This window comes from Carlito syrichta, unplaced genomic scaffold (genome assembly GCF_000164805.1).
Source record: "Carlito syrichta isolate Samal-C Ts95f unplaced genomic scaffold, Tarsius_syrichta-2.0.1 Scaffold303160, whole genome shotgun sequence".
Taxonomy (NCBI): Eukaryota; Metazoa; Chordata; class Mammalia; order Primates; family Tarsiidae; genus Carlito; species Carlito syrichta.
In genome coordinates, this window is record NW_007247256.1 from 165,834 (window position 1) to 179,082 (window position 13,249).

Genomic DNA, 13,249 nt, shown 5'->3' on the forward strand with positions numbered 1-13,249 from the left:
CAAAAAAAAAAAAAATTATAACAGAGATAACTAGATATAATTTAAATTTTAATGAATCCTTATAACAACTCTGAGGTGCTATTTAACCTACTTTGTAGATGAAAAACAAGAGCTCAGAAAAGTCAAACAATTCACCCCAAATCATGTGGTCAGAGGCACAGTTCAAATGACTCTTTTACTCCAAGTCTTTTACTCTGGTCTTCCCCTTGACAAACTGGCCTTGTGCTCATTCCTAGCTCTGTGCAACATTGGTTCAGATTCTTTTCCTTTCCAATTATCTTTGCAAATCTTCTGGGTCATTAGCTCACAACTTACCTCTTCCAAGAAATTTTCCCACACTAGTGAGGTTTATGATCATGTATCTCAGCATGAGCGTATTCTCTGCTGCATAGCACACTGTGTGTGTGTGTGTGTTGTGTGTCCATGTAGGGTGTGATAATATACCATAATATTCTGAGGGCATTATATCTCCATGCTTAAATTTCAAGTCCACCATCCCTTACTGTTTCTAAAACCCCTATAATTGCTACTTTAATTAAACAAAACATAGACGTTCATATATATTTGGCTACTGGTTCAAATGCTTCCTTATCTTCCAACAGGAAAGCAAAGATATACTTACAGTCGAACCAGATTGGTGAGTCCTCGAAATATGTCTGCATTCAGACATCCTATTCGATTGTTTGTCAGATCCCTAAGGAGGAGGGAGAAAGTGTCTTCAATTAGTTCTTTTGGTTAATAAAGGTCTCAGACATTCAGCACTCAGGTATCATACAAAAACTTTTATTACAGCATCTTTGAGGTATTTACCCATCTCAAGTGTGAGATAAAGATAGCATGGAGAGAGAAAATGATACTATCTTTCACTTATTTCTTGCACACACACACACTCAATGTTGCTTAATTACGGTACCTTCTATATTCCAAGCACTCACTCCCGTAAAATTACACAAGATAAAACTGGAGTAGTAAAAATGACAATCTATCTTGACGTCTCCAACACAATTCTTAGATGACCTACACAATTAATTATGCTGGGGCAGTTAAAGAAATAAGCCCAAACTCAGCAAGCAAATGACAGACAATGGATTAAAAAAGCAAATTATCACAATGATGGAACTTTTATTTCCTCAAGAACATCTAAAACATAATACATTCTTACTTTATTCCTTAAATCTTCAGAAGTTTTGACTACAACAAAAAAAACAACTGAGTTAGCTTTTCTTTCACAAATCTATCAAGACACCAAGTTAAATTACTTCAACAATATCTATGTTATGGCCCAATTGTTTTTTCAGCTACTCCTAATGTTTACTTCCTGTCAAATGTTACTTTCTAAATATATTTCTTTTCCTCGATCAATAACACTTCTTTTTTTTTTTTTTTTTTACCTATGTGAAAGTTTTAGTTAACATTTGTTCAATCTTTATTCACTTATTTCCCTTTACACCAAGGACAATGAACACGACTTAATTTTTACATTTAATCAGAGACTTGTACAAGTTTAAAAGTAAAAACTTTACTTTGGGAGACAACAATTGACAATTTCTCTAACTTTCAACTGGGATGTCTTGACTTTCATCATTGTTCATTTTGGACTTAGTAAATAAACTCTATGCAAGAAAACTCTAAAATAATTTATCTTTTATTAAGAGAGAGAGATTTAAAATAATTGATCACACTATTAATTTCAATAAAAGAATTAGAACAATCTCCCAGGCAAACTTTGAATATCATATTTTCTTCAATGTCTACATCATTCTCTCTTACATTCTTTGAGTTACTCTTTTAAAAAGTCACGTGCATCACCCATTTCCAAAGCAAAATTGTTGGATCCCAAATGGTACACTTTGTAATGGCAGAACATGTATTAGTCTAACCAGAAATTGTAAGAGCATAACATTAGAATCAGGTACCTACTCATTTAGTTTGTCCCTTGGATATTTCAAAAGCTACATGAGGTGGTTCATCTTAGGTGTCAAATAATCTCTTTCTCTCCCCCCACCTCCCCCACCTCTCTCTCCCGCCTCTCTCTCTCTCTCTCTCTCTCTCTCTCTCTCTCTCTCTCTCTCTCTCTCTCTCTCCCTCCCTCCCCTTTGCTCTCAGAATGAGGTCTACAACATTAGTTTCCCTGGTTCTGCTGGACTCGGACTGAGCCACTTACAGGCTTCTCTGGCCCCCTCACCTGCAGACAGCCTATCGTGGGACTTGTGCTCCTCTTCCCCAAAATAAATGTGAGCCACTTCCCCAAAATAAATCCCCCCTCACACATACTATTGGTTCTCTCTCTCTGGAAAAACCAAATACACTACCTTAGGTAATCCTGGTGTTTAATACTTTTGTAGTTCTGCCTTGCCTCTCTTATGGAAACTTTTGATTAAAGAATCTTAAGCAACACAAATCTTTATCTATGCTTTTTGTTCTATAGCTCCTGATTATTTAAGTCATGTGGTACTTTCTGTTTTTAATTCCAGCTGATTTTCCTTTTATTTCTGGGCTTTAGTGTTTAAGAAAATTAGGTGTCATCTTGTAAACTCTTGCTTAAACAAGCATATCTGGGCTCTATTTATTATCTTGTCTCAATTTTGAGTTTTAAATGGTGTAATTATCATTGATTCTCTGGGAACAATTTCATTATAGCTATACCTACTTAAATGGTATTTAGATATTGATAATGGGCTTTTATTCAGATTACAAATCAGCTTAAATTTGTTGAGAAAGCAAAAGAAACCGATGAGTCTAGATTTCACCTACTTCTGATCGTTTATTTTTCAGAAAACCACATAATCTTTCTGATTTAACTTATCTATAAACTAAAGGCAAAGGCATGGTGCAATTGCAAAAACACTTTTATGTGTGGCTGTTGAGGGAGATGCACAATTTAAATGAATAATTTCAGGACCCTTAAGAAAAAGTGCCTGTATCCATAAGCAACTAGCACACATTACTACTGTCGAATATCTTTATATCCCATTGACGTCTCCTTCAGCTTGCAAGTTGTGTACCATAAGTTAATTATGAGTCATCTGTTTGGAATTAAGAATGTATTTTCTAGTGAGAAGAATATTATAAATGGCAATTACCTTCCCAGGCAAGAACACAAGAGACTACTTAATGTGTAATGCAATGAAAGACTGCTAAGGCAATGCCTAGTACAATATCAGTAATTAAATTAAATGCTACTGAACAAGAATTTTTTTAATTCATTTTGGATGGCAGCACTTGAGAGATTATTTACTGGAAGATAAAGAACTAGATGGAGAACCTAAGATATTCTACGTTATCTGAAGCATCCTGATGAAATTGCTTTTTATTACAGTCAAGTTTCTTTCAACCTGTATCTCAGCACAGAGATATCATCAGCATTAACTTTTTTATTACCTAAAACCTGTGAATACAGTGGTGTGGAACACAGAAGGAGAGAATGAGAAGTAGTCCTGTTCAATAGTATGATATCACATTCTTCCCCTTGAGGGGGGAAAAAAGATTGGAGGAAAGAATATTCTAGAAGTTCTCAAACTTCACCATCAGAATCACTGGGAGGGATGGTTAAAACAAAGATCATGCAGCCTCCACTCCCGAGTTTCTGACAGGGTAGAGGTCTAGGCCCTGAACGTGTGCTTTCTACTTGAGGACTCAAGCTCCTAGGCATAGGTACAAATTGACACTGGCACGGACAGAAGCGCAAAGTAAGCAACTTGCTGTTATAAATGACGCTCACTTGCTGCTGCCCCTACTCCCAAAGGACTCTGTTTCTGGAGGTGCAGCCTGTCTATGGCAGTGCTCCAAACCCATGCCTGCGCCTGGATAGCTAAGTCCCAACAACTTCCAAGACTCTTAGCTGCTAAACTCTAGCTATCACTTCATCTCTCTGTAACTGGATTCTGATGACATATCCAGGATCTTGGTTGGTGTATGTGATTCCACTAAACTGCAAAACTTTCAAGGGGTTCTTGATTTACTGTGTGTCTCTGGAGCCTGGCTCACCGTTAGGCTCACAGACGGACTCAATGACTTTTTTTGAACTGAACAGAGGTTGATTTCTGCCTTAATACTTTGATTACTTTGCTATACCTCGCCGATGGTACTACTTTTTCTGAACTCTACATCCAGTTTGCTGTAACTCTAATGTCTAATGCCCAACCTCTCCAACTCTTACCTTCCTAACCTAGAACTCCAATCTCCATTACCACCTATCCTGGACTGGCCAGTTTTTCTGACTTGTTTCATTAAAAAACCTGCACTGGAAAACAATAAAGTACAGAATTAATGAAAAAGAAGAAGAAAACTTATTATCAGCAAGATTTCCACATGTCCCTGAGCTTCTAATACATCTAGACAAAGGCTGAAAAACACAACAAACTGCCATTCATCCCTAACACGTGGTAATAAAATTCCCTACCACAGACTCTGACTAAAATTTTAAATATATTACAAGACAAAGAGAAATTTAACTACTACCACTCTTAACCTTACAAAATTCTGAACCTTCTCACTACCCAAGAGAGAGAAAAGGAAGGAGGGCTAGATATAAGTTTTAGATGAAAGATAATTTTACTTGCAAAAGCAATTTTAAAAAAACTCACAAAAAGAATATAACTAGTTCTTACAACTGAATCTGACAACAAAAAGAGGTTTAGAATGACAGAATAATCGATACAAGATGTCAAAAGTATTAGGACAGAAAGTCAGTATCAACCCTTAAGTCATGGCATAACTAAACTACAAGCAACAAGCAACCATATCTGGCTTTATTATACAAATACTATGCAAAACTCATAAACCATAAATTTAAAAAAAAAAACCCAAGCACCTTGGAGGAAAAAAAAAGAATAAAACTTAAAGAAATAAATAAGAAGAAGATAAAAAATAAGAGACAGGACCAGTCAAAAAGATGGCTGTAAGGAAAACCAAAACATGGAGCTGGTCTCCCTCCATGATTTTTGTCTCTAGTCTCTCTACACTTAAGTGGTTTCTCCCTATTACAATGAGAAATATTCTGAAACGCAAAACTGATCATGTCACTCCATATTCAAAACGTTCTGGGAGCTCCCTACTGTCTAAAGAATAGATTCAAAATTTTTATGGCCATCATTAATAAATCAAAAACATCAGGTGCTGTCATGGATGCGGAGAAAAGGGAACACTTCTACACTGTTGGCAGGAATTCAGGTTAGTTCAACCTCTATGGAAAGCAGCGTGGCGATTCCTAAAAGAACTAATAGTTGACCTTCCATATGATTCAGGAATCCCTCTCCTGGGAGTACCTGGAGGAATATATATCATCCTACAAAAAAGACACCTGAACACGCATGTTCATAGCAGCACCATTCACAACAGCAAAAACACGAAATCCACCCTACTGACCATCAAAAATGGACTAGATAAAAAAAATGTGGTACATATACACATAACAGAGTATTAAATAGTCATAAAGAAGAAAAAAGGCCAGACACAGTGGCTCAAGTCTGTAATCACAGTGCTTTGGGAAGCTGAAGTGAGGGGACTGCCTGAGCCCACAGGTTCGAGAACAGCCTAGGTAACTTGGCAAGTCCTCATCTCTACAATAAATAAATTTTAAAAATTAGCCAGGTGTGCTAGCGCGCACCTGTAGTTCCGGCTACTCGGAAGATTGAGGCGGAAGGATCTCCTGAGCCCAGCAGGTCGATGCTGGGGTGGCTATGAGTGTGCTACTGCACTCCAGCCTGGGCAATGGAGTGAGACACCCACTCAAAAAAAAAAAGAGAAGAGGAAGGAGAAAAAAAATCATGGACTCAGCAGCAAATTGGATGGAGCTAGATCTATCATAGAAAGAAAGAACTGAATACTGCATGTTTCACTTCTAAGTGGGCCCTGAGCAGTAGTCACATTAGGGACGGCAGTCACTGGGCACTGATAGGGGAGGGGGGGGCATGTAATCTACAAAGGGTACCTAGTTCTAAACCAGGGGAAGTGAGGGCCAGTTGGAAGCCCAAACTTCACCTGCATATAGCCTACTTGTGTAGTTAATCCTTACTTGTACCCTGCATCTCTCTAATAAAACAAACCAAAAAAAAAAAAAATAGATAGATAGAGATAGAGATAGAGATAGAGATATATAAACACAGCAGCTCTTCTAAAGCCCAGTCCCTGACCAGTCTGATCTCCCAACATTATATTATCTCTTTCTACTTTATGCTCTAGCCAAAGAACTAATCTATTGTCTCAAGGGACACATTTTTTCACATCTATGTCCACTCTGCTTGGAAGACCTTTTCTGTCATTCTGCAATACACATTCAGCCCTCGGGATCAAGTTCAAATGTAACCATCAGTGGCTCTCATGTCAGGCCATTTCCCTCTCAGATGGTCCCTCCTTTCCCTTGCTGGTTATTTATTATGACCTTACCTGTTATGGCACCTATGCACGTTCTAGGGTATATTTCAATTAACAACTGAGGAGCAGCAGAACATGCCATCCCAAAATGCATCACCTTGGCATAAGAATTATTTTGAGCTGAAGGCAAGTGAGAAGCAGCAAGTATAATATGAGCTCTCTGTCCTCTCCTACTTGCCTAAAAGCAGGATCTAGGTTAACAATGGTGTGTCCTCCCTCCCCTCTCCACCAGAAAGGACAAAAGTTACTCCCTAGAGAGAACTTTAGAACCTTATCAGCCTAGAGAGGGCCCCAGAAGAATCTACATAACAAACATTACTAATTAGACTTTTATCTACTATTCATTTCCCATATATTTGCCTTCCCACAATATGCGACCCTTTAGAGACTCAAAGTCCTTTTCCTTCGTCTTTTCTAAGATGTACAGTCACTTCTCTAAAAATGGATGGTTCCTTATAGAAAATGCCTTGTTTAGCGAGTCGGAGTTCTAAACTGCTTCTTTGAGAGTTACTTTTTCCCTGAGTTTTCTCCCATATATACATAAAATATACATGCTAATAAACTTTGATTCTTCTCTTGTTCATTGGTCTTTCATTACAGAGGTACAAGCTGAAAACTTAGAAGGCTAAAAAGAAAATTATTTTTCCTCTCCTATATTATCTACTTCTTACAAGATCTTCCAAAAAAGTCAGAGTATGATAAATGGCAAATGCTCTATAAATGTCTTTAGAAGGAATAAAGGAGGATAAGACAGTCCCCTTGGCTTCTGTGTAGAGTCACTTCTCAAATGTAAGCCTGCTCATATAGCAATTGTGGCAAGAGCTTAAAGAGGGGGTAGGGGAGTGGTCTAGCTTCAGAAGTAATAAAAACTAGTCTTTAGGTTTTGAAACAATAATACATAGATAAAATATACATGAAAATGACAAGACTTAAAATCATTATTTTTTTTAAGTGGCTCAATGTATATGGCATTTACAACAGATACAGTTTGGGTGGATTTATAACTTGAAAATCATGTACATATTATGCTAGTTGGCAAGGCCAATACAGTAATGATTTTATTAACAAGACAGACAGAGCCACCTACCACCAAACAAATCTAATTACTGTGCAAATTAACCACCTTCTTGGCTACTTATTTTAAATATTCTTTCTGCTCTTCTATCAGGAACCTGGCCAGTTAAACCTATAAAAATTATTAAATATCCATTTGTTATCATGCTTACTTTTTGTTACCATGTTAGTATAGTCTAGCAAGCTAACTTTAGTAAGTTAATTCCTACTTATAAAAGGAACAGCACAAAGTTGTAAGCAAGCAATTCAAATACTTACAATCTTTTTAGTGATGACAGTCCCCAAAAGGCACCTGGATCTATACTACTAATAAGATTGTTTCGGAGGTCCCTATTAAAAAATAAAATAAAAGTTACTCACATAACATCAGCGTGACAAATATTTAGACACACTAACACTTGCCTGCCATAAAAGATGCAACAGTATAATAATAATGGGAGGAAACTGAAGACAAAATGGTTAACCCAGATCATTTCACCAATAACTGACAGAGTCAGAATTCAAAATTGAGAAATCTGGCTCCAAATCCTTTTGTTGTGGTTAATATAAAAGAGATAAAGATCGTAAAAGAAAAACATGTATTCTAATATTCATAGTTATTCTTAACCTACAACCATATATATTATTTCTATGATTTCTTCTTCAGTATGCCACACTTAGAATATCAAAGTAAATCAGCGATTATATTTGTGGCGAGCATCAGTAAATTGAACTTTTTTAAAACCATCTTCAAACACACAGTCTAAAATCCATGTCATTTATTTTTTTCATATTTCTTTCCCTCTCTGGCTTTCTATGGTTAGATTTTTTTATAAATTGAGAATACAAAATAAAATGTGAGATAAATCATGATATGTAATTGCGGCACAAGCCCCGCATCTCATGGCACCGGATAGTAGTCACCATTTATCTTCCTTCTTCTCACATACCGGAACGTCCATGTCAAGACACCACCACTCAGGGGCAGCAGTGAGTATCAAAGCACATCCTATCCATGGGGTTTTAGACCACAGATTACGGCTAATGCTCTCCTCCTGGTCCCAAGGCTCCCCACTCACCGCATACAAGTTTTTGGGTGGATCTCTGCAGAGAGCTGACAGTCTGGGGCAGTCCATTTCCCCAGACCACATTCCTGCCAGTAGCTGGCCCACACTTCAGGTTTGCCGGATACCCTCGGGTAGGCCTGTTTATCAGGACTCACCCATAACCTTGTCTACTGAAGTCAAAGAGTGGTGTCTGGTCATCGCTGAGGGAGCCTGAAGCCAGACAACGAGCAGAAATGCTCTCTGACTTTTCTTCTCCTGCGTCTTTAACAATGGCAACCATGCCCCCATCCTTACACAGCCACACATGACTCCCATGCCACTCTTCATCCTTATACATGGCTTAGGGGCACACACAGCATGGGTGAGACACAGAGGAATGCTCAGTAAAAGCTAGGACAGCAGGCACCTTCCGGGTTCCTTAGTCCTTTATTTATTTTTGTTGAGATTTAAAAGGCCTTCCTCGAAGTAGACCTTGGACTGTCAGGGACAGCTGCCAGCACAGCACTGCAGTGGCCTGTCTGGGCTCCTTAAATATTATTGCTCCATCATGGGCATTCTTGCCTATGCCCAGGTAGTTCAAATTACTTAAAGGAAAATTCTCAGTCTGTTTTCCCAATCAGGCATCCGTTCCGCACCTGTGCTTCCGAAAAGGCCTGAGAGGAAGTCTTGCTGCAGTGAGCTCAGACTCAAGTGTTTTTCTCTATCCAATCATAGGCACATTCAATTTTACTGTCTCACCAGCTAATGAAAACTAACTGCCGTATGGACTGACTCACAACACATGAGTTTTCATTGATGGTTTATTCTATCAATATGGCAAAAGTTACAACACTGGAATTGGTTTCTGGACAGACTTTCTGAAAATTTCACAAAAACAATCTGAGCAATAGTTGGTCCGTTGCTCACCAGCGGTGGTGAGCATTCATTCACTTACCACAAGCCCAGCATTCTTGACATGTACACTGTGGCCTCCCACACTATCCATGCTGGTTAATACATGGTTATTGAGACTGATTCGAAATTCACAGAATGCTGCCCTGGAAGTGCAATCTGTGAATCCTGTGAACAGCGTGGCCTCCAGCAAATTCTATTCTTTCTCATGTCTCATTCCCATTCTAACACACAGGTGTACCTCAGTAGCTAGGGCTAGGGGGTTGCCCTCATCAGAGTCTTTTTCAAAATAAATCTGAAATTCGTCCCCCAGCACCACCACTACCACCCTGGTACTTCACAGTATCTTTCACAAAAGGAAATATTATTAAACATCAATATAAAATCTATGCTCTGATTACTTACACTGAATAAATATTTCATTAATCAGCATTCAGGCAACTTCACATTCCACAAGAAGAAAACAGCTTTGTCAATGCTGGTAGCTGCCCTAGCTTTTTTGAGTTTTTCACCCTAGCTTCTTAAATAAAGCAACTGAAAATATCTGGAAAAATAAAACCAAGAAGCTTCACTAAATACACTTAAATGGTCATAAAACGTCTTAGAAGTCTACCCTTCTCTGTGGACTTCCAACCAACTTTTCAGTTCTCCTCTTGAAGTAAAAAGATGATCTCGGTATAGCAATTTCAACAGAAAGAGGAAAACCATGCAGAGAATAAGTTCCCTGCTGTGATCTCCAGGGTCCCAGCATCCCTTAATCCCAAGACGGCACCTGCCTTGGAACCCAAATGGCTGCAGCTGGAGACACCAGCAACCTGGCAGTGTCCCTTGTGGTCCCTCTACATGCAATTCTTCCAGCACAGCCCTTCTCTTGGCCTTGGCCACCTCCAGAGAATCGATCATGGAGCTCAGAGGTGAAGGATGTGAAAACGGCCCTGGGAAGGGCCCTTACCCCAGAAGAAGGAAAGCAGGAGAAAGCTTCCAAGGGCAGGAGGTCTGAGGTGATTCCCCACAGTCAGCAGTCTACTGCAGAGGTTGCTCAGGAAGACACTGCCCGAACTGCAACCCTGGCTTCTCACCATCCCATTCCAAATCCAAGAGCTTTCGGACAAACCTCCCAATCAAATCACCGAACAGAAACCTCAGTCAGGACTTGGCTCTGGAGAAATGCAGGTTAAGATAGTAGCCTAGTAGCTGGGCTCGGTGGCTCAACCTGTAATCCCGCGCCTTTGGGAGGCTGAGGTGAGTGGATTGCCTGAGCCCGAGGGTTCAAGACCCGCCTCGGCAACTTGGCGAGACCTCATCTCTACAATAAATCAAAAATCAGTCGGGCGTGGTAGCACGTGCCTGTAATTCCGGCTACTCGGAAGGCTGAGGCAGAAGGATCACCGGAGCCCAGCAGGTCAAGGCCGCGGTGGCCAGGAGCGGCCACCACACTCCAGTCTGGGCGACAGAGTGAGACTCCCACTAAAAAAAAAAAAGATAGTAACCTAGTAATGTGAATCCTCCAGGCCCCAGGTCAAGCATTAACATCCAGTGCAGAGACCTAAGGAGATTCTCCCCACTCCATTTTGAGGGCAAATGATAAAAAGGGATAGACCAGAAGCCATTCAAAAATTCTAGGGTGAGTGGAGATGGGAAAGGGTATTTCAAAATTTAAGGATATTCCAAAATTTAACAATGTTAACACCAGTGACTGCTATCAATCATGCAATGTTTAGTCACTATGTTAAGCACAGAGGTTTTAAATTTTTATTGTTGTTGGTTTGCAGCTTTCCCCTTGCTTTGAGGGGAAGCAATTATACTTCTCCATATAGTAGTTAATGCTCAAAATTTCCAACACCATCCTTCCAGAAACGGTAGTTAGTCAACCTTGTCCAGATTTTTCAAATACCCCGGTGTGAGGTATTGTCGAACATAGACTGTCTCCCTCATCCCTGGCTTCTTCCTACCCCCTCCCTCAGGGAGCAGCCTCTGGCCAAGGCTGGTCTCTGAAGGGTAGGCATACTCCCAGGAATGAGTCATGGGATGCAGGTGGCCAAGCAAAACAGAAAACAAAGCAGAAAAGTAGTTGTCACTCAGAATCAATGTAAGTGTACATACCGTATAGAAATTTGAATGACTAGCTTGATTGCTTTGATTATAAAACTGCTTGCTAGACTGCCCCAAGGTATGGATTCTTTACCAACCTGCAGCCATTGGAGCCTCTGGTAAGTTCTAATAAACCAATGTCTTTCCCTGCTGGAAACTCCAGATGACTTCTTTGGAACAGGTAAACATTATGTGTAAGCCCTCTCAGATTTGGGGTTACTATGTTGTACCTGAACTTATTAACTGGCATGATTACATGACCCTGGCCTAACTAAACCTACAACTTGTGGGGAGAGCAGGAGACTGGGAATACAGACATTTCCACTGGTCTGATCAGAAGTCAAGATGTGAGCCTGGAGCTGTTAGTGGCCCTCTTGCTATAATCTGATGAAGCCAACAGACAAGAAAAGAGAATAGATGGTGAGCCCGCGGATCCAGCCAACCCTGACACCCAGTCCAAACTCTGGGTTCCTCAGTTACACAAACCAATAAATCCAGTGGTTAGTGACAGAGTTGGCATCTGTCACTAATCATCTCATTAAGACCTTACAATCACCCTAGCAGAGAGTATCATTGGTTCACATGGGGAAACTTATGTGCATTCACCTTTTATTAGCTAGGACAGACTTTGTCAATAGCTGGAAAGAGATGCTGTATTACTCTGGTAACCTAGACCCATCACGTGGGGTAGAGTTAACACTGGGAAGTCAAGCACATTGACCACTGACCAGTAGGCAGCCCTAGTGTCAACAGTTACTGTGTAGGGGAGAAGCATGCCATAAATACTGATAACTAAATGCATAATACCCTACAAGAATGACAATACTATAAAATGAAGACAGAGATGGAAGAGGAGGAAAGGAGGGAGGGAGGAAGGGAGAGGTTACAGACAGGTACATGGATGAATGGATATACAAGTCTCAATTCTAAGAGATTAAGACATTAGATCAAGTTTTTTATGTTAGTAAGTGGCCATGATGTAAGTCTATCTTTCTGCATGATACAGTGGAGAGTTACTAAAGGAACCATATAAGTTTATACCTAGAGCAATAGGGAGACAGATAAAGCAAGCATGCCAAAAAGTTGACCATGACAAAAATCAAGGTGTTTGAGATAAAATTCTTTCGATTTCTCCATATGTTTGAGAAAATAATTTGAAGAAAAAAAAATTATACATGGTATACCCAGCCTTCCACATAGGTCTCAAAGTCACTGTCTCTCTTTTCCCCCACCATCATCACCCTTGTCCCAGTCATAGACCACATAGCACACAGTTCTCACTTGCATATAATTCTCCATTTAAACTGATCTTCCTAAACATAAACCTGAACACATCTCTACTCTGATTACCCCTCCAAAAGCTCCAGTTCTCCCAGAAGAAAGTTCAGACTCTAAAGTAACTTAAAGGCGACTCGTGGTTCTGCAATTGATCTTCAAATAATTCAGCAAACACACATGCGCGCGTGCGCGTGTGTGTGTGTGTGTGTGTAGGCATATTCCAATAAAGAGCAAAAAATGATAACATATTGTTCATACTTATTGAATTGTTGAATCAGGGTAAGCAAATTGATGATAAGAAAGATTATGGCACTGCCCTTTCAAATCTTTTGTATCTTTAAAAACTGCCAAAATAAAATTTATTGTTTTGTCTTCAACTTTTTAAGTCCCAAAAGTACAACCAATCAGGCCCAACTTATTAGTTCCTCTCTCCCTATCCCCAACCTCCCAACTGACACTAGTCCTAAACCTCAAAGAGACATGATTTTATGAAA

General features: G+C 39.6%; 1 protein-coding gene across 1 annotated transcript in view; it reads right to left on the minus strand.

The window, feature by feature from the left end:
- ADGRA3 (adhesion G protein-coupled receptor A3) overlaps positions 1-13,249 on the minus strand; it is a 131,723-nt gene that overhangs the window by 74,191 nt on the left and 44,283 nt on the right. Inside the window, exons 3-4 of the mRNA XM_008057941.2 lie at positions 7,708-7,779; positions 623-694 (exon numbers count right to left, since the gene is read on the minus strand). The gene's annotated coding sequence lies outside the window, so the exon portion shown is untranslated. The remainder of the gene's footprint in view (positions 1-622; positions 695-7,707; positions 7,780-13,249) is intronic.